This window comes from Lithobates pipiens, unplaced genomic scaffold (genome assembly GCF_037356315.1).
Source record: "Lithobates pipiens isolate NorthernLeopardFrog02 unplaced genomic scaffold, aLitPip1_a1.2 Scaffold_30, whole genome shotgun sequence".
Classification (NCBI taxonomy): domain Eukaryota; kingdom Metazoa; phylum Chordata; class Amphibia; order Anura; family Ranidae; genus Lithobates; species Lithobates pipiens.
Window position 1 is genome coordinate 183,209,823 of NW_027507791.1, and position 17,481 is coordinate 183,227,303.

General features: G+C 52.5%; 52 non-coding genes and 25 pseudogenes across 52 annotated transcripts; all 77 read right to left on the reverse strand.

Annotated features, from left to right (window-relative positions):
* Window positions 1–75: 75 nt before the first annotated feature.
* LOC143944535 (5S ribosomal RNA) lies at window positions 76–194 on the reverse strand. The gene has a single exon (XR_013265036.1). It is a non-coding gene; the product is annotated as a 5S ribosomal RNA (ribosomal RNA).
* A 110-nt stretch (window positions 195–304) lies between these two features.
* LOC143952381 (5S ribosomal RNA) lies at window positions 305–423 on the reverse strand. Its single transcript, XR_013267563.1, has one exon. It is a non-coding gene; the product is annotated as a 5S ribosomal RNA (ribosomal RNA).
* A 109-nt stretch (window positions 424–532) lies between these two features.
* On the reverse strand, window positions 533–651 carry LOC143947172 (5S ribosomal RNA; annotated as a pseudogene).
* Window positions 652–760: 109 nt separating this feature from the next.
* Window positions 761–879, reverse strand: LOC143954000 (5S ribosomal RNA). Its single transcript, XR_013269031.1, has one exon. It is a non-coding gene; the product is annotated as a 5S ribosomal RNA (ribosomal RNA).
* Window positions 880–988: 109 nt separating this feature from the next.
* LOC143950933 (5S ribosomal RNA) lies at window positions 989–1,107 on the reverse strand. The gene has a single exon (XR_013266252.1). It is a non-coding gene; the product is annotated as a 5S ribosomal RNA (ribosomal RNA).
* Window positions 1,108–1,216: 109 nt separating this feature from the next.
* Window positions 1,217–1,335, reverse strand: LOC143943687 (5S ribosomal RNA). Its single transcript, XR_013264957.1, has one exon. It is a non-coding gene; the product is annotated as a 5S ribosomal RNA (ribosomal RNA).
* A 109-nt stretch (window positions 1,336–1,444) lies between these two features.
* On the reverse strand, window positions 1,445–1,563 carry LOC143951248 (5S ribosomal RNA). The gene has a single exon (XR_013266538.1). It is a non-coding gene; the product is annotated as a 5S ribosomal RNA (ribosomal RNA).
* A 110-nt stretch (window positions 1,564–1,673) lies between these two features.
* LOC143946368 (5S ribosomal RNA) lies at window positions 1,674–1,792 on the reverse strand (annotated as a pseudogene).
* Window positions 1,793–1,901: 109 nt separating this feature from the next.
* LOC143948806 (5S ribosomal RNA) lies at window positions 1,902–2,010 on the reverse strand (annotated as a pseudogene).
* Window positions 2,011–2,119: 109 nt separating this feature from the next.
* On the reverse strand, window positions 2,120–2,238 carry LOC143954730 (5S ribosomal RNA). The gene has a single exon (XR_013269691.1). It is a non-coding gene; the product is annotated as a 5S ribosomal RNA (ribosomal RNA).
* A 109-nt stretch (window positions 2,239–2,347) lies between these two features.
* Window positions 2,348–2,466, reverse strand: LOC143946173 (5S ribosomal RNA; annotated as a pseudogene).
* Window positions 2,467–2,576: 110 nt separating this feature from the next.
* LOC143952382 (5S ribosomal RNA) lies at window positions 2,577–2,695 on the reverse strand. The gene has a single exon (XR_013267564.1). It is a non-coding gene; the product is annotated as a 5S ribosomal RNA (ribosomal RNA).
* Window positions 2,696–2,804: 109 nt separating this feature from the next.
* Window positions 2,805–2,913, reverse strand: LOC143949412 (5S ribosomal RNA; annotated as a pseudogene).
* A 109-nt stretch (window positions 2,914–3,022) lies between these two features.
* On the reverse strand, window positions 3,023–3,141 carry LOC143951844 (5S ribosomal RNA). Its single transcript, XR_013267078.1, has one exon. It is a non-coding gene; the product is annotated as a 5S ribosomal RNA (ribosomal RNA).
* A 110-nt stretch (window positions 3,142–3,251) lies between these two features.
* On the reverse strand, window positions 3,252–3,370 carry LOC143953888 (5S ribosomal RNA). The gene has a single exon (XR_013268929.1). It is a non-coding gene; the product is annotated as a 5S ribosomal RNA (ribosomal RNA).
* Window positions 3,371–3,479: 109 nt separating this feature from the next.
* On the reverse strand, window positions 3,480–3,598 carry LOC143953742 (5S ribosomal RNA). The gene has a single exon (XR_013268796.1). It is a non-coding gene; the product is annotated as a 5S ribosomal RNA (ribosomal RNA).
* A 109-nt stretch (window positions 3,599–3,707) lies between these two features.
* Window positions 3,708–3,826, reverse strand: LOC143950375 (5S ribosomal RNA). The gene has a single exon (XR_013265783.1). It is a non-coding gene; the product is annotated as a 5S ribosomal RNA (ribosomal RNA).
* A 109-nt stretch (window positions 3,827–3,935) lies between these two features.
* Window positions 3,936–4,054, reverse strand: LOC143944069 (5S ribosomal RNA). Its single transcript, XR_013264993.1, has one exon. It is a non-coding gene; the product is annotated as a 5S ribosomal RNA (ribosomal RNA).
* A 110-nt stretch (window positions 4,055–4,164) lies between these two features.
* On the reverse strand, window positions 4,165–4,283 carry LOC143953851 (5S ribosomal RNA). The gene has a single exon (XR_013268895.1). It is a non-coding gene; the product is annotated as a 5S ribosomal RNA (ribosomal RNA).
* Window positions 4,284–4,392: 109 nt separating this feature from the next.
* On the reverse strand, window positions 4,393–4,501 carry LOC143949487 (5S ribosomal RNA; annotated as a pseudogene).
* A 109-nt stretch (window positions 4,502–4,610) lies between these two features.
* LOC143953059 (5S ribosomal RNA) lies at window positions 4,611–4,729 on the reverse strand. The gene has a single exon (XR_013268176.1). It is a non-coding gene; the product is annotated as a 5S ribosomal RNA (ribosomal RNA).
* Window positions 4,730–4,838: 109 nt separating this feature from the next.
* Window positions 4,839–4,957, reverse strand: LOC143943949 (5S ribosomal RNA; annotated as a pseudogene).
* Window positions 4,958–5,067: 110 nt separating this feature from the next.
* LOC143952383 (5S ribosomal RNA) lies at window positions 5,068–5,186 on the reverse strand. Its single transcript, XR_013267565.1, has one exon. It is a non-coding gene; the product is annotated as a 5S ribosomal RNA (ribosomal RNA).
* Window positions 5,187–5,295: 109 nt separating this feature from the next.
* LOC143949413 (5S ribosomal RNA) lies at window positions 5,296–5,404 on the reverse strand (annotated as a pseudogene).
* A 109-nt stretch (window positions 5,405–5,513) lies between these two features.
* On the reverse strand, window positions 5,514–5,632 carry LOC143951845 (5S ribosomal RNA). The gene has a single exon (XR_013267079.1). It is a non-coding gene; the product is annotated as a 5S ribosomal RNA (ribosomal RNA).
* A 109-nt stretch (window positions 5,633–5,741) lies between these two features.
* On the reverse strand, window positions 5,742–5,860 carry LOC143951234 (5S ribosomal RNA). The gene has a single exon (XR_013266525.1). It is a non-coding gene; the product is annotated as a 5S ribosomal RNA (ribosomal RNA).
* A 109-nt stretch (window positions 5,861–5,969) lies between these two features.
* On the reverse strand, window positions 5,970–6,088 carry LOC143954491 (5S ribosomal RNA). The gene has a single exon (XR_013269478.1). It is a non-coding gene; the product is annotated as a 5S ribosomal RNA (ribosomal RNA).
* A 109-nt stretch (window positions 6,089–6,197) lies between these two features.
* On the reverse strand, window positions 6,198–6,316 carry LOC143944524 (5S ribosomal RNA; annotated as a pseudogene).
* A 109-nt stretch (window positions 6,317–6,425) lies between these two features.
* Window positions 6,426–6,544, reverse strand: LOC143952092 (5S ribosomal RNA). The gene has a single exon (XR_013267302.1). It is a non-coding gene; the product is annotated as a 5S ribosomal RNA (ribosomal RNA).
* Window positions 6,545–6,653: 109 nt separating this feature from the next.
* LOC143950371 (5S ribosomal RNA) lies at window positions 6,654–6,772 on the reverse strand. Its single transcript, XR_013265779.1, has one exon. It is a non-coding gene; the product is annotated as a 5S ribosomal RNA (ribosomal RNA).
* A 109-nt stretch (window positions 6,773–6,881) lies between these two features.
* LOC143950135 (5S ribosomal RNA) lies at window positions 6,882–7,000 on the reverse strand. Its single transcript, XR_013265565.1, has one exon. It is a non-coding gene; the product is annotated as a 5S ribosomal RNA (ribosomal RNA).
* Window positions 7,001–7,109: 109 nt separating this feature from the next.
* LOC143945948 (5S ribosomal RNA) lies at window positions 7,110–7,228 on the reverse strand (annotated as a pseudogene).
* Window positions 7,229–7,337: 109 nt separating this feature from the next.
* On the reverse strand, window positions 7,338–7,456 carry LOC143952093 (5S ribosomal RNA). The gene has a single exon (XR_013267303.1). It is a non-coding gene; the product is annotated as a 5S ribosomal RNA (ribosomal RNA).
* A 109-nt stretch (window positions 7,457–7,565) lies between these two features.
* Window positions 7,566–7,684, reverse strand: LOC143945512 (5S ribosomal RNA; annotated as a pseudogene).
* Window positions 7,685–7,793: 109 nt separating this feature from the next.
* On the reverse strand, window positions 7,794–7,912 carry LOC143951780 (5S ribosomal RNA). Its single transcript, XR_013267020.1, has one exon. It is a non-coding gene; the product is annotated as a 5S ribosomal RNA (ribosomal RNA).
* A 109-nt stretch (window positions 7,913–8,021) lies between these two features.
* Window positions 8,022–8,140, reverse strand: LOC143944547 (5S ribosomal RNA). The gene has a single exon (XR_013265037.1). It is a non-coding gene; the product is annotated as a 5S ribosomal RNA (ribosomal RNA).
* Window positions 8,141–8,250: 110 nt separating this feature from the next.
* On the reverse strand, window positions 8,251–8,369 carry LOC143952385 (5S ribosomal RNA). Its single transcript, XR_013267567.1, has one exon. It is a non-coding gene; the product is annotated as a 5S ribosomal RNA (ribosomal RNA).
* Window positions 8,370–8,478: 109 nt separating this feature from the next.
* Window positions 8,479–8,597, reverse strand: LOC143947173 (5S ribosomal RNA; annotated as a pseudogene).
* A 109-nt stretch (window positions 8,598–8,706) lies between these two features.
* LOC143954002 (5S ribosomal RNA) lies at window positions 8,707–8,825 on the reverse strand. The gene has a single exon (XR_013269032.1). It is a non-coding gene; the product is annotated as a 5S ribosomal RNA (ribosomal RNA).
* Window positions 8,826–8,934: 109 nt separating this feature from the next.
* LOC143950934 (5S ribosomal RNA) lies at window positions 8,935–9,053 on the reverse strand. Its single transcript, XR_013266253.1, has one exon. It is a non-coding gene; the product is annotated as a 5S ribosomal RNA (ribosomal RNA).
* Window positions 9,054–9,162: 109 nt separating this feature from the next.
* On the reverse strand, window positions 9,163–9,281 carry LOC143943699 (5S ribosomal RNA). Its single transcript, XR_013264958.1, has one exon. It is a non-coding gene; the product is annotated as a 5S ribosomal RNA (ribosomal RNA).
* Window positions 9,282–9,391: 110 nt separating this feature from the next.
* LOC143946369 (5S ribosomal RNA) lies at window positions 9,392–9,510 on the reverse strand (annotated as a pseudogene).
* Window positions 9,511–9,619: 109 nt separating this feature from the next.
* Window positions 9,620–9,728, reverse strand: LOC143948808 (5S ribosomal RNA; annotated as a pseudogene).
* A 109-nt stretch (window positions 9,729–9,837) lies between these two features.
* On the reverse strand, window positions 9,838–9,956 carry LOC143954731 (5S ribosomal RNA). Its single transcript, XR_013269692.1, has one exon. It is a non-coding gene; the product is annotated as a 5S ribosomal RNA (ribosomal RNA).
* Window positions 9,957–10,065: 109 nt separating this feature from the next.
* Window positions 10,066–10,184, reverse strand: LOC143946174 (5S ribosomal RNA; annotated as a pseudogene).
* Window positions 10,185–10,294: 110 nt separating this feature from the next.
* On the reverse strand, window positions 10,295–10,413 carry LOC143952386 (5S ribosomal RNA). The gene has a single exon (XR_013267568.1). It is a non-coding gene; the product is annotated as a 5S ribosomal RNA (ribosomal RNA).
* Window positions 10,414–10,522: 109 nt separating this feature from the next.
* Window positions 10,523–10,631, reverse strand: LOC143949414 (5S ribosomal RNA; annotated as a pseudogene).
* Window positions 10,632–10,740: 109 nt separating this feature from the next.
* Window positions 10,741–10,859, reverse strand: LOC143951846 (5S ribosomal RNA). Its single transcript, XR_013267080.1, has one exon. It is a non-coding gene; the product is annotated as a 5S ribosomal RNA (ribosomal RNA).
* A 110-nt stretch (window positions 10,860–10,969) lies between these two features.
* On the reverse strand, window positions 10,970–11,088 carry LOC143953889 (5S ribosomal RNA). Its single transcript, XR_013268930.1, has one exon. It is a non-coding gene; the product is annotated as a 5S ribosomal RNA (ribosomal RNA).
* A 109-nt stretch (window positions 11,089–11,197) lies between these two features.
* On the reverse strand, window positions 11,198–11,316 carry LOC143953743 (5S ribosomal RNA). Its single transcript, XR_013268797.1, has one exon. It is a non-coding gene; the product is annotated as a 5S ribosomal RNA (ribosomal RNA).
* A 109-nt stretch (window positions 11,317–11,425) lies between these two features.
* Window positions 11,426–11,544, reverse strand: LOC143950376 (5S ribosomal RNA). The gene has a single exon (XR_013265784.1). It is a non-coding gene; the product is annotated as a 5S ribosomal RNA (ribosomal RNA).
* Window positions 11,545–11,653: 109 nt separating this feature from the next.
* On the reverse strand, window positions 11,654–11,772 carry LOC143944081 (5S ribosomal RNA). The gene has a single exon (XR_013264994.1). It is a non-coding gene; the product is annotated as a 5S ribosomal RNA (ribosomal RNA).
* Window positions 11,773–11,882: 110 nt separating this feature from the next.
* LOC143953852 (5S ribosomal RNA) lies at window positions 11,883–12,001 on the reverse strand. Its single transcript, XR_013268896.1, has one exon. It is a non-coding gene; the product is annotated as a 5S ribosomal RNA (ribosomal RNA).
* Window positions 12,002–12,110: 109 nt separating this feature from the next.
* On the reverse strand, window positions 12,111–12,219 carry LOC143949488 (5S ribosomal RNA; annotated as a pseudogene).
* A 109-nt stretch (window positions 12,220–12,328) lies between these two features.
* Window positions 12,329–12,447, reverse strand: LOC143953061 (5S ribosomal RNA). Its single transcript, XR_013268178.1, has one exon. It is a non-coding gene; the product is annotated as a 5S ribosomal RNA (ribosomal RNA).
* A 109-nt stretch (window positions 12,448–12,556) lies between these two features.
* On the reverse strand, window positions 12,557–12,675 carry LOC143943951 (5S ribosomal RNA; annotated as a pseudogene).
* A 110-nt stretch (window positions 12,676–12,785) lies between these two features.
* On the reverse strand, window positions 12,786–12,904 carry LOC143952387 (5S ribosomal RNA). Its single transcript, XR_013267569.1, has one exon. It is a non-coding gene; the product is annotated as a 5S ribosomal RNA (ribosomal RNA).
* Window positions 12,905–13,013: 109 nt separating this feature from the next.
* LOC143949416 (5S ribosomal RNA) lies at window positions 13,014–13,122 on the reverse strand (annotated as a pseudogene).
* Window positions 13,123–13,231: 109 nt separating this feature from the next.
* LOC143951848 (5S ribosomal RNA) lies at window positions 13,232–13,350 on the reverse strand. The gene has a single exon (XR_013267081.1). It is a non-coding gene; the product is annotated as a 5S ribosomal RNA (ribosomal RNA).
* A 109-nt stretch (window positions 13,351–13,459) lies between these two features.
* LOC143951235 (5S ribosomal RNA) lies at window positions 13,460–13,578 on the reverse strand. The gene has a single exon (XR_013266526.1). It is a non-coding gene; the product is annotated as a 5S ribosomal RNA (ribosomal RNA).
* Window positions 13,579–13,687: 109 nt separating this feature from the next.
* LOC143954492 (5S ribosomal RNA) lies at window positions 13,688–13,806 on the reverse strand. Its single transcript, XR_013269479.1, has one exon. It is a non-coding gene; the product is annotated as a 5S ribosomal RNA (ribosomal RNA).
* A 109-nt stretch (window positions 13,807–13,915) lies between these two features.
* On the reverse strand, window positions 13,916–14,034 carry LOC143944525 (5S ribosomal RNA; annotated as a pseudogene).
* A 109-nt stretch (window positions 14,035–14,143) lies between these two features.
* LOC143952094 (5S ribosomal RNA) lies at window positions 14,144–14,262 on the reverse strand. Its single transcript, XR_013267304.1, has one exon. It is a non-coding gene; the product is annotated as a 5S ribosomal RNA (ribosomal RNA).
* Window positions 14,263–14,371: 109 nt separating this feature from the next.
* LOC143950372 (5S ribosomal RNA) lies at window positions 14,372–14,490 on the reverse strand. Its single transcript, XR_013265780.1, has one exon. It is a non-coding gene; the product is annotated as a 5S ribosomal RNA (ribosomal RNA).
* A 109-nt stretch (window positions 14,491–14,599) lies between these two features.
* LOC143950136 (5S ribosomal RNA) lies at window positions 14,600–14,718 on the reverse strand. The gene has a single exon (XR_013265566.1). It is a non-coding gene; the product is annotated as a 5S ribosomal RNA (ribosomal RNA).
* Window positions 14,719–14,827: 109 nt separating this feature from the next.
* On the reverse strand, window positions 14,828–14,946 carry LOC143945949 (5S ribosomal RNA; annotated as a pseudogene).
* Window positions 14,947–15,055: 109 nt separating this feature from the next.
* On the reverse strand, window positions 15,056–15,174 carry LOC143952095 (5S ribosomal RNA). Its single transcript, XR_013267305.1, has one exon. It is a non-coding gene; the product is annotated as a 5S ribosomal RNA (ribosomal RNA).
* Window positions 15,175–15,283: 109 nt separating this feature from the next.
* LOC143950373 (5S ribosomal RNA) lies at window positions 15,284–15,402 on the reverse strand. Its single transcript, XR_013265781.1, has one exon. It is a non-coding gene; the product is annotated as a 5S ribosomal RNA (ribosomal RNA).
* Window positions 15,403–15,511: 109 nt separating this feature from the next.
* Window positions 15,512–15,630, reverse strand: LOC143950137 (5S ribosomal RNA). Its single transcript, XR_013265567.1, has one exon. It is a non-coding gene; the product is annotated as a 5S ribosomal RNA (ribosomal RNA).
* A 109-nt stretch (window positions 15,631–15,739) lies between these two features.
* LOC143946553 (5S ribosomal RNA) lies at window positions 15,740–15,858 on the reverse strand (annotated as a pseudogene).
* Window positions 15,859–15,967: 109 nt separating this feature from the next.
* Window positions 15,968–16,086, reverse strand: LOC143947156 (5S ribosomal RNA; annotated as a pseudogene).
* A 109-nt stretch (window positions 16,087–16,195) lies between these two features.
* On the reverse strand, window positions 16,196–16,314 carry LOC143945188 (5S ribosomal RNA). Its single transcript, XR_013265095.1, has one exon. It is a non-coding gene; the product is annotated as a 5S ribosomal RNA (ribosomal RNA).
* A 109-nt stretch (window positions 16,315–16,423) lies between these two features.
* LOC143951666 (5S ribosomal RNA) lies at window positions 16,424–16,542 on the reverse strand. Its single transcript, XR_013266917.1, has one exon. It is a non-coding gene; the product is annotated as a 5S ribosomal RNA (ribosomal RNA).
* Window positions 16,543–16,651: 109 nt separating this feature from the next.
* On the reverse strand, window positions 16,652–16,770 carry LOC143953357 (5S ribosomal RNA). Its single transcript, XR_013268447.1, has one exon. It is a non-coding gene; the product is annotated as a 5S ribosomal RNA (ribosomal RNA).
* A 109-nt stretch (window positions 16,771–16,879) lies between these two features.
* LOC143950652 (5S ribosomal RNA) lies at window positions 16,880–16,998 on the reverse strand. Its single transcript, XR_013266000.1, has one exon. It is a non-coding gene; the product is annotated as a 5S ribosomal RNA (ribosomal RNA).
* Window positions 16,999–17,107: 109 nt separating this feature from the next.
* Window positions 17,108–17,226, reverse strand: LOC143947720 (5S ribosomal RNA; annotated as a pseudogene).
* Window positions 17,227–17,337: 111 nt separating this feature from the next.
* On the reverse strand, window positions 17,338–17,456 carry LOC143945946 (5S ribosomal RNA; annotated as a pseudogene).
* Window positions 17,457–17,481: the final 25 nt, after the last annotated feature.

The window sequence follows — 17,481 nt, forward strand, 5'->3', positions numbered from 1 at the left end:
AGCCAAGGTGGTCACCTCGGGCAATCGAGAGGAAAAATACAGCAGGTCGCCAAAGCCAACAACATAATGGAAAAAAGCCTACGGCACCTGGTATTCCCAGGCGGTCTCCCATCAAGGTACTAACCAGGCCCAACCCTGCTTAGCATCCGAGATCAAACGAGATCGAGCGCATTCAGGGTGATGTGGCCGTAGGCCATCTTGCACCCTACTTCCAACTCTCTTGACAAAAGCCAAGGTGGTCACCTCGGGCAATCGAGAGGAAAAATATAGCAGGTCGCCAAAACCAACAACATAATGGGAAAAAAGCCTACAGCACCTGGTATTCCCAGGCGGTCTCCCATCTAGGTACTAACCAGGCGCGACCCTGCTTAGCATCCGAGATCAGACGAGATCGAGCGCATTCAGGGTGATGTGGCCATAGGCGATCTTGCACCCTACTTACAACTTTCTTGACAAAAGCCAAGGTGGTCACCTCGGGCAATCGAGAGGAAAAATAAAGCAGGTCGCCAAAGCCAACAACATAATGGAAAAAAGCCTACGGCACCTGGTATTGCCAGGCGGTCTCCCATCCAGGTACTAACCACACCCGACCCTGCTTAGCATCCGAGATCAGACGAGATCGAACGCATTCAGGGTGATGTGGCCGTAGGCGATCTTGCCCCCTACTTACAACTCTCTTGACAAAAGCCAAGGTGGTCACCTCTGGCAATCGAGAGGAAATATACAGCAGGTCGCCAAAGCCAACAACATAATGGAAAAAAGCCTACGGCACCTGGTATTTCCAGGCGGTCTCCCATCCAGGTACTAACCAGGCCCGACCCTGCTTAGCATCCGAGATCAGATGAGATCGTGCGCATTCAGGGTGATGTGGCCCTAGGCGATCTTGCACCCTACTTACAACTCTCTTGACAAAAGCCAAGGTGGTCACCTCGGGCAATAGAGAGGAAAAATACAGCAGGTCGCCAACGCCAACAACATAATGGAAAAAAGCCTACGGCACCTGATATTCCCAGGCGGTCTCCCATCCAGGTACTAACCAGGCCCGACCCTGCTTAGCATCCGAGATCAGATGAGATCGTGCGCATTCAGGGTGATGTGACCGTAGGCGACCTTGCACCCTACTTACAACTCTCTTGACAAAAGCCAAGGTGGTCACCTCGGGCAATCGAGAGGAAAAATACAGCAGGTCGCCAAAGCCAACAACATAATGGAAAAAAGCCTACGGCACCTGGTATTCCCAGGCGGTCTCCCATCCAGGTACTAACCAGGCCCAACCCTGCTTAGCATCCGAGATCAGACGAGATCGAGCGCATTCAGGGTGATGTGGCCATAGGCGATCATGCACCCTACTTACAACTCTCTTGACAAAAGCCAAGGTGGTCACCTCGGGCAATAGAGAGGAAAAATACAGCAGGTCGCCAACGCAAACAACATAATGGAAAAATGCCTACGGCACCTGATATTCCCAGGCGGTCTCCCATCCAGGTACTAACCAGGCCCGACCCTGCTTAGCATCCGAGATCAGACGAGATCGAGCGCATTCAGGGTGATGTAGCCGTAGGCAATCTTGCACCCTACTTCCAACTCTCTTGACAAAAGCCAAGGTGGTCACCTCGGGCAATCGAGAGGAAAAATATAGCAGGTCGCCAAAGCCAACAACATAATGGGAAAAAAGCCTAGAGCACCTGGTATTCCCAGGCGGTCTCCCATCTAGGTACTAACCAGTCGCGACCCTGCTTAGCATCCGAGATCAGACGAGATCGAGCGCATTCAGGGTGATGTGGCCATAGGCGATCATGCACCCTACTTACAACTCTCTTGACAAAAGCCAAGGTGGTCACCTCGGGCAATCAAGAGGAAAAATACAGCAGGTCGCCAAAGCCAACAACATAATGGAAAAAAGCCTACGGCACCTGGTATTGCCAGGCGGTCTCCCTTCCAGATACTAACCAGGCCCAACCCTGCTTAGCATCCGAGATCGAGCGCATTCAGGGTGATGTGGCCATAGGCGATCTTGCACCCTACTTACAACTCTCTTGACAAAAGCCAAGGTGGTCACCTCGGGCAATCGAGAGGAAAAATACAGCAGGTCGCCAAAGCCAACAACATAATGGAAAAAAGCCTATGGCACCTGGTATTCCCAGGCGGTCTCCCATTCAGGTACTAACCAGGCACGACCCTGCTTAGCATCCGAGATCAGACGAGATCGTGCGCATTCAGGGTGATGTGGCCGTAGGCGATCTTGTACCCTACTTACAACTCTCTTGACAAAAGACAAGGTGGTCACCTCGGGCCATCGAGAGGAAAAATACAGCAGGTCGCCAAAGCCAACAACATAATGGAAAAATGCCTAGGTCACCTGGTATTCCCAGGTGGTCTCCCATCCAGGTACTAACCAGGCGCGACCCTGCTTAGCATCCGAGATCAGACGAGATCGTGCGCATTCAGGGTGATGTGGCCGTAGGCGATCTTGTACCCTACTTACAACTCTCTTGACAAAAGACAAGGTGGTCACCTCGGGCCATCGAGAGGAAAAATACAACAGGTCGCCAAAGCCAACAACATAATGGGAAAAAAGCCTACAGCACCTGGTATTCCCAGGCGGTCTCCCATCTAGGTACTAACCAGGCGCGACCCTGCTTAGCATCCGAGATCAGACGAGATCGAGCGCATTCAGGGTGATGTGGCCATAGGCGATCTTACACCCTACGTACAACTCTCTTGACAAAAGCCAAGGTGGTCACCTCGGGCAATCGAGAGGAAAAATACAGCAGGTCGCCAAAGCCAACAACATAATGGAAAAAAGCTTACAACACCTGGTATTCCCAGGCGGTCTCCCTTCCAGATACTAACCAGGCCCGACCCTGCTTAGCATCCGAGATCGAGCGCATTCAGGGTGATGTGGCCGTAGGCGATCTTGCACCCTACTTACAACTCTCTTGACAAAAGCCAAGGTGGTCACCTTGGGCAATTGAGAGGAAAAATACAGCAGGTCGCCAAAGCCAACAACATAATGGAAAAAAGCCTACGGCACCTGGGGTTCCCAGGCGGTCTCCCATCCAGGTACTAACCAGGCCCGACCCTGCTTAGCATCCGAGATCAGACGAGATCGAGCGCATTCAGGGTGATGTGGCCGTAGCCGATCTTGCACCCTACTTACAACTCTCTTGACAAAAGCCAAGGTGGTCACCTCGGGCAATGGAGAGGAAAAATACAGCAGGTCGCCAAAACCAACAACATAATGGGAAAAAAGCCTACAGCACCTGGTATTCCCAGGCGGTCTCCCATCTAGGTACTAACCAGGCGCGACCCTGCTTAGCATCCGAGATCAGACGAGATCGAGCGCATTCAGGGTGATGTCGCCATAGGCGATCTTGCACCCTACTTACAACTCTCTTGACAAAAGCCAAGGTGGTCACCTCTGGCAATCGAGAGGAAAAATACAGCAGGTCGCCAAAGCCAACAACATAATGGAAAAAAGCCTACGGCACCTGGTATTCCCAGGCGGTCTCCCATCCAGGTACTAACCAGGCCCGACCCTGCTTAGCATCCGAGATCAGATGAGATCGTGCGCATTCAGGGTGCTGTGACCCTAGGCGATCTTGTACCCTACTTACAACTCTCTTGACAAAAGCCAAGGTGGTCACCTCGGGCAATAGAGAGGAAAAATACAGCAGGTCGCCAACGCCAACAACATAATGGAAAAAAGCCTACGGCACCTGATATTCCCAGGCGGTCTCCCATCCAGGTACTAACCAGGCCCGACCCTGCTTAGCATCCGAGATCAGACGAGATCGAGCGCATTCAGGGTGATGTGACCGTAGGCGACCTTGCACCCTACTTACAACTCTCTTGACAAAAGCCAAGGTGGTCACCTCGGGCAATCGAGAGGAAAAATACAGCAGGTCGCCAAAGCCAACAACATAATGGAAAAAAGCCTACGGCACCTGGTATTCCCAGGCGGTCTCCCATCCAGGTACTAACCAGGCCCAACCCTGCTTAGCATCCGAGATCAGACGAGATCGAGCGCATTCAGGGTGATGTAGCCGTAGGCAATCTTGCACCCTACTTCCAACTCTCTTGACAAAAGCCAAGGTGGTCACCTCGGGCAATCGAGAGGAAAAATATAGCAGGTCGCCAAAGCCAACAACATAATGGGAAAAAAGCCTACAGCACCTGGTATTCCCAGGCGATCTCCCATCTAGGTACTAACCAGGCACGACCCTGCTTAGCATCCGAGATCAGACGAGATCGAGCGCATTCAGGGTGATGTGGCCATAGGCGATCATGCACCCTACTTACAACTCTCTTGACAAAAGCCAAGGTGGTCACCTCGGGCAATCGAGAGGAAAAATACAGCAGGTCGCCAAAGCCAACAACATAATGGAAAAAAGCCTACGGCACCTGGTATTGCCAGGCGGTCTCCCTTCCAGATACTAACCAGGCCCGACCCTGCTTAGCATCCGAGATCGAGCGCATTCAGGGTGATGTGGCCATAGGTGATCTTGCACCCTACTTACAACTCTCTTGACAAAAGCCAAGGTGGTCACCTCGGGCAATCGAGAGGAAAAATACAGCAGGTCGCCAAAGCCAACAACATAATGGAAAAAAGCCTACGGCACCTGGTATTCCCAGGCGGTCTCCCATTCAGGTACTAACCAGGCCCGACCCTGCTTAGCATCCGAGATCAGACGAGATCGTGCGCATTCAGGGTGATGCGGCCGTAGGCGATCTTGTACCCTACTTACAACTCTCTTGACAAAAGACAAGGTGGTCACCTCGGGCCATCGAGAGGAAAAATACAGCAGGTCGCCAAAGCCAACAACATAATGGAAAAATGCCTAGGTCACCTGGTATTCCCAGGTGGTCTCCCATCCAGGTACTAACCAGGCCCGACCCTGCTTAGCATCCGAGATCAGACGAGATCGAGCGCATTCAGGGTGATGTGGCCGTAGGCGATCTTGAACCCTACTTACAACTCTCTTGACAAAAGCCAAGGTGGTCACCTCGGGCAATCGAGAGGAAAAATACAGCAGGTCGCCAAAGCCAACAACATAATGGGAAAAAAGCCTACAGCACCTGGTATTCCCAGGCGGTCTCCCATCTAGGTACTAACCAGGCGCGACCCTGCTTAGCATCCGAGATCAGACGAGATCGAGCGCATTCAGGGTGATGTGGCCATAGGCGATCTTGCACCCTACGTACAACTCTCTTGACAAAAGCCAAGGTGGTCACCTCGGGCAATCGAGAGGAAAAATACAGCAGGTCGCCAAAGCCAACAACATAATGGAAAAAAGCTTACAACACCTGGTATTCCCAGGCGGTCTCCCTTCCAGATACTAACCAGGCCCGACCCTGCTTAGCATCCGAGATCGAGCGCATTCAGGGTGATGTGGCCGTAGGCGATCTTGCACCCTACTTACAACTCTCTTGACAAAAGCCAAGGTGGTCACCTTGGGCAATCGAGAGGAAAAATACAGCAGGTCGCCAAAGCCAACAACATAATGGAAAAAAGCCTACGGCACCTGGGGTTCCCAGGCGGTCTCCCATCCAGGTACTAACCAGGCCCGACCCTGCTTAGCATCCGAGATCAGACGAGATCGAGCGCATTCAGGGTGATGTGGCCGTAGCCGATCTTGCACCCTACTTACAACTCTCTTGACAAAAGCCAAGGTGGTCACCTCGGGCAATGGAGAGGAAAAATACAGCAGGTCGCCAAAGCCAACAACATAATGGAAAAAAGCCTACGGCACCAGGTATTCCCAGGCGGTCTCCCATCCAGGTACTAACCAGGCCCGACCCTGCTTAGCATCCGAGATCAGACAAGATCGAGCGCATTCAGGGTGATGTGGCCGTAGGCGATCTTGCACCCTACTTACAACTCTCTTGACAAAAGCCAAGGTGGTCACCTCGGGCAATCGAGAGGAAAAATACAGCAGGTCGCCAAAGCCAACAACATAATGGAAAGAAGCCTACGGCACCTGGTATTCCCAGGCGGTCTCCCATCCAGGTACTAACCAGGGCCGACCCTGCTTAGCATCCGAGATCAGATGAGATCGTGCGCATTCAGGGTGATGTGGCCCTAGGCGATCTTGCATCCTACTTACAACTCTCTTGACAAAAGCCAAGGTGGTCACCTCTGGCAATCGAGAGGAAAAATACAGCAGGTCGCCAAAGCCAACAACATAATGGAAAAAAGCCTACGGCACCTGGTATTCCCAGGCGGTCTGCCATCCAGGTACTAACCAGGCCCGACCTTGCTTAGCATCCGAGATCAGATGAGATCGTGCGCATTCAGGGTGATGTGGCCCTAGGCGATCTTGCACCCTACTTACAACTCTCTTGACAAAAGCCAAGGTGGTCACCTCGGGGAATCGAGAGGAAAAATACAGCAGGTCGCCAAAGCCAACAACATAATGGAAAAAAGCCTACGGCACCTGGTATTCCCAGGCGGTCTCCCATCCAGGTACTAACCAGGCCCGACTCTGTTTAGCATCCGAGATCAGACGAGATCGAGCGCATTCAGGGTGATGTGGCCGTAGGCGATCTTGCACCCTACTTACAACTCTCTTGACAAAAGCCAAGGTGGTCACCTCGGGGAATCGAGAGGAAAAATACAGCAGGTCGCCAAAGCCAACAACATAATGGAAAAAAGCCTACGGCACCTGGTATTCCCAGGCGGTCTCCCATCCAGGTACTAACCAGGCCCGACCCTGCTTAGCATCCGAGATCAGACGAGCTCGAGTGCATTCAGGGTGATGTGGCCGTAGGCAATCTTGCACCCTACTTACAACTCTCTTGACAAAAGCCAAGGTGGTCACCTCGGGCAAACGAGAGGAAAAATACAGCAGGTCGCCAAAGCCAACAACATAATGGAAAAAAGCCTACGGCACCTGGTATTCCCAGGCGGTCTCCCATCCAGGTACTAACCAGGTCCGACCCTGCTTAGCATCCGAGATCAGACGAGATCGAGCGCATCCAGGGTGATGTGGCCGTAGGCGATCTGGCACCCTACATACAACTCTCTTGACAAAAGCCAAGGTGGTCACCACGGGAAATCGAGAGGAAAAATACAGCAGGTCGCCAAAGCCAACATCATAATGGAAAAAAGCCTAAGGCACCTGGCATTTCCGGGCGGTCTCCCATCCAGGTACTAACCAGGCCCGACCCTGCTTAGCATCCGAGATCAGACGAGATCAAGCGCATTCAGGGTGATGTGGCCGTAGGCGATCTTGCACCCTACTTACAACTCTCTTGACAAAAGCCAAGGTGGTCACCTCGGGGAATCGAGAGGAAAAATACAGCAGGTCGCCAAAGCCAACAACATAATGGAAAAAAGCCTACGGCACCTGGTATTCCCAGGCGGTCTCCCATCCAGGTACTAACCAGGCCCGACTCTGTTTAGCATCCGAGATCAGACGAGATCGAGCGCATTCAGGGTGATGTGGCCGTAGGCGATCTTGCACCCTACTTACAACTCTCTTGACAAAAGCCAAGGTGGTCACCTCAGGCAATCGAGAGGAAAAATACAGCAGGTCGCCAAAGCCAACAACATAATGGAAAAAAGCCTACGGCACCTGGTATTCCCAGGCGGTCCCCCATCCAGGTACTAACCACACCCGACCCTGCTTAGCATCCGAGATCAGACGAGATCGAACGCATTCAGGGTGATGTGGCCGTAAGCGATCTTGCACCCTACTTACAACTCTTTTGACAAAAGCCAAGGTGGTCACCTCTGGCAATCGAGAGGAAAAATACAGCAGGTCGCCAAAGCCAACAACATAATGGAAAAAAGCCTACGGCACCTGGTATTCCCAGGCGGTCTCCCATCCAGGTACTAACCAGGCCCGACTCTGCTTAGCATCCGAGATCAGACGAGATCGAGCGCATTCAGGGTGATGTGACCGTAGGCGACCTTGCACCCTACTTACAACTCTCTTGACAAAAGCCAAGGTGGTCACCTCGGGCAATCGAGAGGAAAAATACAGCAGGTCGCCAAAGCCAACAACATAATGGAAAAAAGCCTACGGCACCTGGTATTCCCAGGCGGTCTCCCATCAAGGTACTAACCAGGCCCAACCCTGCTTAGCATCCGAGATCAAACGAGATCGAGCGCATTCAGGGTGATGTGGCCGTAGGCCATCTTGCACCCTACTTCCAACTCTCTTGACAAAAGCCAAGGTGGTCACCTCGGGCAATCGAGAGGAAAAATATAGCAGGTCGCCAAAACCAACAACATAATGGGAAAAAAGCCTACAGCACCTGGTATTCCCAGGCGGTCTCCCATCTAGGTACTAACCAGGCGCGACCCTGCTTAGCATCCGAGATCAGACGAGATCGAGCGCATTCAGGGTGATGTGGCCATAGGCGATCTTGCACCCTACTTACAACTTTCTTGACAAAAGCCAAGGTGGTCACCTCGGGCAATCGAGAGGAAAAATAAAGCAGGTCGCCAAAGCCAACAACATAATGGAAAAAAGCCTACGGCACCTGGTATTGCCAGGCGGTCTCCCATCCAGGTACTAACCACACCCGACCCTGCTTAGCATCCGAGATCAGACGAGATCGAACGCATTCAGGGTGATGTGGCCGTAGGCGATCTTGCCCCCTACTTACAACTCTCTTGACAAAAGCCAAGGTGGTCACCTCTGGCAATCGAGAGGAAAAATACAGCAGGTCGCCAAAGCCAACAACATAATGGAAAAAAGCCTACGGCACCTGGTATTTCCAGGCGGTCTCCCATCCAGGTACTAACCAGGCCCGACCCTGCTTAGCATCCGAGATCAGATGAGATCGTGCGCATTCAGGGTGATGTGGCCCTAGGCGATCTTGCACCCTACTTACAACTCTCTTGACAAAAGCCAAGGTGGTCACCTCGGGCAATAGAGAGGAAAAATACAGCAGGTCGCCAACGCCAACAACATAATGGAAAAAAGCCTACGGCACCTGATATTCCCAGGCGGTCTCCCATCCAGGTACTAACCAGGCCCGACCCTGCTTAGCATCCGAGATCAGATGAGATCGTGCGCATTCAGGGTGATGTGACCGTAGGCGACCTTGCACCCTACTTACAACTCTCTTGACAAAAGCCAAGGTGGTCACCTCGGGCAATCGAGAGGAAAAATACAGCAGGTCGCCAAAGCCAACAACATAATGGAAAAAAGCCTACGGCACCTGGTATTCCCAGGCGGTCTCCCATCCAGGTACTAACCAGGCCCAACCCTGCTTAGCATCCGAGATCAGACGAGATCGAGCGCATTCAGGGTGATGTGGCCATAGGCGATCATGCACCCTACTTACAACTCTCTTGACAAAAGCCAAGGTGGTCACCTCGGGCAATAGAGAGGAAAAATACAGCAGGTCGCCAACGCCAACAACATAATGGGAAAAAAGCCTAGAGCACCTGGTATTCCCAGGCGGTCTCCCATCTAGGTACTAACCAGTCGCGACCCTGCTTAGCATCCGAGATCAGACGAGATCGAGCGCATTCAGGGTGATGTGGCCATAGGCGATCATGCACCCTACTTACAACTCTCTTGACAAAAGCCAAGGTGGTCACCTCGGGCAATCAAGAGGAAAAATACAGCAGGTCGCCAAAGCCAACAACATAATGGAAAAAAGCCTACGGCACCTGGTATTGCCAGGCGGTCTCCCTTCCAGATACTAACCAGGCCCAACCCTGCTTAGCATCCGAGATCGAGCGCATTCAGGGTGATGTGGCCATAGGCGATCTTGCACCCTACTTACAACTCTCTTGACAAAAGCCAAGGTGGTCACCTCGGGCAATCGAGAGGAAAAATACAGCAGGTCGCCAAAGCCAACAACATAATGGAAAAAAGCCTATGGCACCTGGTATTCCCAGGCGGTCTCCCATTCAGGTACTAACCAGGCACGACCCTGCTTAGCATCCGAGATCAGACGAGATCGTGCGCATTCAGGGTGATGTGGCCGTAGGCGATCTTGTACCCTACTTACAACTCTCTTGACAAAAGACAAGGTGGTCACCTCGGGCCATCGAGAGGAAAAATACAGCAGGTCGCCAAAGCCAACAACATAATGGAAAAATGCCTAGGTCACCTGGTATTCCCAGGTGGTCTCCCATCCAGGTACTAACCAGGCGCGACCCTGCTTAGCATCCGAGATCAGACGAGATCGTGCGCATTCAGGGTGATGTGGCCGTAGGCGATCTTGTACCCTACTTACAACTCTCTTGACAAAAGACAAGGTGGTCACCTCGGGCCATCGAGAGGAAAAATACAACAGGTCGCCAAAGCCAACAACATAATGGGAAAAAAGCCTACAGCACCTGGTATTCCCAGGCGGTCTCCCATCTAGGTACTAACCAGGCGCGACCCTGCTTAGCATCCGAGATCAGACGAGATCGAGCGCATTCAGGGTGATGTGGCCATAGGCGATCTTACACCCTACGTACAACTCTCTTGACAAAAGCCAAGGTGGTCACCTCGGGCAATCGAGAGGAAAAATACAGCAGGTCGCCAAAGCCAACAACATAATGGAAAAAAGCTTACAACACCTGGTATTCCCAGGCGGTCTCCCTTCCAGATACTAACCAGGCCCGACCCTGCTTAGCATCCGAGATCGAGCGCATTCAGGGTGATGTGGCCGTAGGCGATCTTGCACCCTACTTACAACTCTCTTGACAAAAGCCAAGGTGGTCACCTTGGGCAATTGAGAGGAAAAATACAGCAGGTCGCCAAAGCCAACAACATAATGGAAAAAAGCCTACGGCACCTGGGGTTCCCAGGCGGTCTCCCATCCAGGTACTAACCAGGCCCGACCCTGCTTAGCATCCGAGATCAGACGAGATCGAGCGCATTCAGGGTGATGTGGCCGTAGCCGATCTTGCACCCTACTTACAACTCTCTTGACAAAAGCCAAGGTGGTCACCTCGGGCAATGGAGAGGAAAAATACAGCAGGTCGCCAAAACCAACAACATAATGGGAAAAAAGCCTACAGCACCTGGTATTCCCAGGCGGTCTCCCATCTAGGTACTAACCAGGCGCGACCCTGCTTAGCATCCGAGATCAGACGAGATCGAGCGCATTCAGGGTGATGTCGCCATAGGCGATCTTGCACCCTACTTACAACTCTCTTGACAAAAGCCAAGGTGGTCACCTCTGGCAATCGAGAGGAAAAATACAGCAGGTCGCCAAAGCCAACAACATAATGGAAAAAAGCCTACGGCACCTGGTATTCCCAGGCGGTCTCCCATCCAGGTACTAACCAGGCCCGACCCTGCTTAGCATCCGAGATCAGATGAGATCGTGCGCATTCAGGGTGCTGTGACCCTAGGCGATCTTGTACCCTACTTACAACTCTCTTGACAAAAGCCAAGGTGGTCACCTCGGGCAATAGAGAGGAAAAATACAGCAGGTCGCCAACGCCAACAACATAATGGAAAAAAGCCTACGGCACCTGATATTCCCAGGCGGTCTCCCATCCAGGTACTAACCAGGCCCGACCCTGCTTAGCATCCGAGATCAGACGAGATCGAGCGCATTCAGGGTGATGTGACCGTAGGCGACCTTGCACCCTACTTACAACTCTCTTGACAAAAGCCAAGGTGGTCACCTCGGGCAATCGAGAGGAAAAATACAGCAGGTCGCCAAAGCCAACAACATAATGGAAAAAAGCCTACGGCACCTGGTATTCCCAGGCGGTCTCCCATCCAGGTACTAACCAGGCCCAACCCTGCTTAGCATCCGAGATCAGACGAGATCGAGCGCATTCAGGGTGATGTAGCCGTAGGCAATCTTGCACCCTACTTCCAACTCTCTTGACAAAAGCCAAGGTGGTCACCTCGGGCAATCGAGAGGAAAAATATAGCAGGTCGCCAAAGCCAACAACATAATGGGAAAAAAGCCTACAGCACCTGGTATTCCCAGGCGATCTCCCATCTAGGTACTAACCAGGCACGACCCTGCTTAGCATCCGAGATCAGACGAGATCGAGCGCATTCAGGGTGATGTGGCCATAGGCGATCATGCACCCTACTTACAACTCTCTTGACAAAAGCCAAGGTGGTCACCTCGGGCAATCGAGAGGAAAAATACAGCAGGTCGCCAAAGCCAACAACATAATGGAAAAAAGCCTACGGCACCTGGTATTGCCAGGCGGTCTCCCTTCCAGATACTAACCAGGCCCGACCCTGCTTAGCATCCGAGATCGAGCGCATTCAGGGTGATGTGGCCATAGGTGATCTTGCACCCTACTTACAACTCTCTTGACAAAAGCCAAGGTGGTCACCTCGGGCAATCGAGAGGAAAAATACAGCAGGTCGCCAAAGCCAACAACATAATGGAAAAAAGCCTACGGCACCTGGTATTCCCAGGCGGTCTCCCATTCAGGTACTAACCAGGCCCGACCCTGCTTAGCATCCGAGATCAGACGAGATCGTGCGCATTCAGGGTGATGCGGCCGTAGGCGATCTTGTACCCTACTTACAACTCTCTTGACAAAAGACAAGGTGGTCACCTCGGGCCATCGAGAGGAAAAATACAGCAGGTCGCCAAAGCCAACAACATAATGGAAAAATGCCTAGGTCACCTGGTATTCCCAGGTGGTCTCCCATCCAGGTACTAACCAGGCCCGACCCTGCTTAGCATCCGAGATCAGACGAGATCGAGCGCATTCAGGGTGATGTGGCCGTAGGCGATCTTGAACCCTACTTACAACTCTCTTGACAAAAGCCAAGGTGGTCACCTCGGGCAATCGAGAGGAAAAATACAGCAGGTCGCCAAAGCCAACAACATAATGGGAAAAAAGCCTACAGCACCTGGTATTCCCAGGCGGTCTCCCATCTAGGTACTAACCAGGCGCGACCCTGCTTAGCATCCGAGATCAGACGAGATCGAGCGCATTCAGGGTGATGTGGCCATAGGCGATCTTGCACCCTACGTACAACTCTCTTGACAAAAGCCAAGGTGGTCACCTCGGGCAATCGAGAGGAAAAATACAGCAGGTCGCCAAAGCCAACAACATAATGGAAAAAAGCTTACAACACCTGGTATTCCCAGGCGGTCTCCCTTCCAGATACTAACCAGGCCCGACCCTGCTTAGCATCCGAGATCGAGCGCATTCAGGGTGATGTGGCCGTAGGCGATCTTGCACCCTACTTACAACTCTCTTGACAAAAGCCAAGGTGGTCACCTTGGGCAATCGAGAGGAAAAATACAGCAGGTCGCCAAAGCCAACAACATAATGGAAAAAAGCCTACGGCACCTGGGGTTCCCAGGCGGTCTCCCATCCAGGTACTAACCAGGCCCGACCCTGCTTAGCATCCGAGATCAGACGAGATCGAGCGCATTCAGGGTGATGTGGCCGTAGCCGATCTTGCACCCTACTTACAACTCTCTTGACAAAAGCCAAGGTGGTCACCTCGGGCAATGGAGAGGAAAAATACAGCAGGTCGCCAAAGCCAACAACATAATGGAAAAAAGCCTACGGCACCAGGTATTCCCAGGCGGTCTCCCATCCAGGTACTAACCAGGCCCGACCCTGCTTAGCATCCGAGATCAGACAAGATCGAGCGCATTCAGGGTGATGTGGCCGTAGGCGATCTTGCACCCTACTTACAACTCTCTTGACAAAAGCCAAGGTGGTCACCTCGGGCAATCGAGAGGAAAAATACAGCAGGTCGCCAAAGCCAACAACATAATGGAAAGAAGCCTACGGCACCTGGTATTCCCAGGCGGTCTCCCATCCAGGTACTAACCAGGGCCGACCCTGCTTAGCATCCGAGATCAGATGAGATCGTGCGCATTCAGGGTGATGTGGCCCTAGGCGATCTTGCATCCTACTTACAACTCTCTTGACAAAAGCCAAGGTGGTCACCTCTGGCAATCGAGAGGAAAAATACAGCAGGTCGCCAAAGCCAACAACATAATGGAAAAAAGCCTACGGCACCTGGTATTCCCAGGCGGTCTGCCATCCAGGTACTAACCAGGCCCGACCTTGCTTAGCATCCGAGATCAGATGAGATCGTGCGCATTCAGGGTGATGTGGCCCTAGGCGATCTTGCACCCTACTTACAACTCTCTTGACAAAAGCCAAGGTGGTCACCTCGGGGAATCGAGAGGAAAAATACAGCAGGTCGCCAAAGCCAACAACATAATGGAAAAAAGCCTACGGCACCTGGTATTCCCAGGCGGTCTCCCATCCAGGTACTAACCAGGCCCGACTCTGTTTAGCATCCGAGATCAGACGAGATCGAGCGCATTCAGGGTGATGTGGCCGTAGGCGATCTTGCACCCTACTTACAACTCTCTTGACAAAAGCCAAGGTGGTCACCTCGGGGAATCGAGAGGAAAAATACAGCAGGTCGCCAAAGCCAACAACATAATGGAAAAAAGCCTACGGCACCTGGTATTCCCAGGCGGTCTCCCATCCAGGTACTAACCAGGCCCGACCCTGCTTAGCATCCGAGATCAGACGAGCTCGAGTGCATTCAGGGTGATGTGGCCGTAGGCAATCTTGCACCCTACTTACAACTCTCTTGACAAAAGCCAAGGTGGTCACCTCGGGCAAACGAGAGGAAAAATACAGCAGGTCGCCAAAGCCAACAACATAATGGAAAAAAGCCTACGGCACCTGGTATTCCCAGGCGGTCTCCCATCCAGGTACTAACCAGGTCCGACCCTGCTTAGCATCCGAGATCAGACGAGATCGAGCGCATCCAGGGTGATGTGGCCGTAGGCGATCTGGCACCCTACATACAACTCTCTTGACAAAAGCCAAGGTGGTCACCACGGGAAATCGAGAGGAAAAATACAGCAGGTCGCCAAAGCCAACATCATAATGGAAAAAAGCCTAAGGCACCTGGCATTTCCGGGCGGTCTCCCATCCAGGTACTAACCAGGCCCGACCCTGCTTAGCATCCGAGATCAGACGAGATCAAGCGCATTCAGGGTGATGTGGCCGTAGGCGATCTTGCACCCTACTTACAACTCTCTTGACAAAAGCCAAGGTGGTCACCTCGGGGAATCGAGAGGAAAAATACAGCAGGTCGCCAAAGCCAACAACATAATGGAAAAAAGCCTACGGCACCTGGTATTCCCAGGCGGTCTCCCATCCAGGTACTAACCAGGCCCGACTCTGTTTAGCATCCGAGATCAGACGAGATCGAGCGCATTCAGGGTGATGTGGCCGTAGGCGATCTTGCACCCTACTTACAACTCTCTTGACAAAAGCCAAGGTGGTCACCTCGGGGAATCGAGAGGAAAAATACAGCAGGTCGCCAAAGCCAACAACATAATGGAAAAAAGCCTACGGCACCTGGTATTCCCAGGCGGTCTCCCATCCAGGTACTAACCAGGCCCGACCCTGCTTAGCATCCGAGATCAGACGAGCTCGAGTGCATTCAGGGTGATGTGGCCGTAGGCAATCTTGCACCCTACTTACAACTCTCTTGACAAAAGCCAAGGTGGTCACCTCGGGCAAACGAGAGGAAAAATACAGCAGGTCGCCAAAGCCAACAACATAATGGAAAAAAGCCTACGGCACCTGGTATTCCCAGGCGGTCTCCCATCCAGGTACTAACCAGGTCCGACCCTGCTTAGCATCCGAGATCAGACGAGATCGAGCGCATCCAGGGTGATGTGGCCGTAGGCGATCTGGCACCCTACATACAACTCTCTTGACAAAAGCCAAGGTGGTCACCACGGGAAATCGAGAGGAAAAATACAGCAGGTCGCCAAAGCCAACATCATAATGGAAAAAAGCCTAAGGCACCTGGCATTTCCGGGCGGTCTCCCATCCAGGTACTAACCAGGCCCGACCCTGCTTAGCATCCGAGATCAGACGAGATCAAGCGCATGCAGGGTGATGTGGCCGTAGGCGATCTTGCACCCTACTTACAACTCTCTTGACAAAAGCCAAGGTGGTCACCTCGGGCAATTGAGAGGAAAAATACAGCAGGTCGCCAAAGCCAACAACATAATGGAAAAAAGCCTACGGCACCTGGTATTCCCAGGCGGTCTCCCATCCAGGTACTAACCTGGCCCGACCATGCTTAGCATCCAGGATCAGATGAGATCGAGCGCATTCAGGGTGATGAGGCTGTAGGCGATCTTGCACCCTACTTACAACTCTCTTGACAAAAGCCAAGGTGGTCACCTCGGGGAATCGAGAGGAAAAATACAGCAGGTCGCCAAAGCCAACAACATAATGGAAAAAAGCCTACGGCACCTGGTATTCCCAGGCGGTCTCCCATCCAGGTACTAACCAGGCCCGACCCTGCTTAGCATCCGAGATCAGATGAGATCGAGCGCATTCAGGGTGATGTGGCCGTAGGCGATCTTGCACCCTACTTACAACTCTCTTGACAAAAGCCAAGGTGGTCACCTCGGGAAAACGAGAGGAAAAATACAGCAGGTCGCCAAAGCCAACAACATAATGGAAAAAAGCCTACGGCACCTGGTATTCCCAGGCGGTCTCCCATCCAGGTACTAACCAGGCCCGACCCTGCTTAGCATCCGAGATCAGACGATATCGAGTGCATTCAGGGTGATGTGGCCGTAGGCAATCTTGCACGCTACTTACAACTCTCTTGACAAAAGCCAAGGTGGTCACCTCGGGCAAACGAGAGGAAAAATACAGCAGGTCGCCAAAGCCAACAACATAATGGAAAAAAGCCTACGGCACCTGGTATTCCCAGGCAGTTTCCCATCCAGGTACTAACCAGGTCCGACCCTGCTTAGCATCCGAGATCAGACGAGATCGAGCGCATCCAGGGTGATGTGGCCGTAGGCGATCTGGCACCCTACATACAACTCTCTTGACAAAAGCCAAGGTGGTCACCTCGTGCAATCGAGAGGAAAAATACAGCAGGTCGCCAAAGCCAACATCATAATGGAAAAAAGCCTACGGCACCTGGCATTCCCGGGCGGTCTCCCATCCAGGTACTAACCAGGCCCGACCCTGCTTAGCATCCGAGATCAGACGAGATCGAGCGCATTCAGGGTGATGTGGCCGTAGGCAATCTTGCACCCTACTTACAACTTTCTTGACAAAAGCCAAGGTGGTCACCTCGGGCAATCAAGAGGAAAAATACAGCAGGTCGCCAAAGCCAACAACATAATGGAAAAAAGCCTACGGCACCTGGTATTCCCAGGCGGTCTCCCATCCGGGTACTAACCAGGTGCGACCCTGATTAGCATCTGAGATCAGACGAGATCGAGCACATTCAGGATGATGTTGCCGTAGGCGATCTTGCACCCTACTTACACAACTCTCTTGACAAAAGCCAAGGTGGTCACCTCGGGCAATCGAGAGGAAAAATACAGCAGGTCGCCAAAGCCAACAACATAATGGAAAAAAGCCTTCGGCACCTGGTATTCCCAGGCGGTCTCCCATCCATGTACTAACCTGGCCCGACCCTGCTTAGCATCCAAGATCAGACGAGATCGAGCGCATTCAGGGTGATGTGGCTGTAGGCTATCTTGCACCCTACTTACAACTCT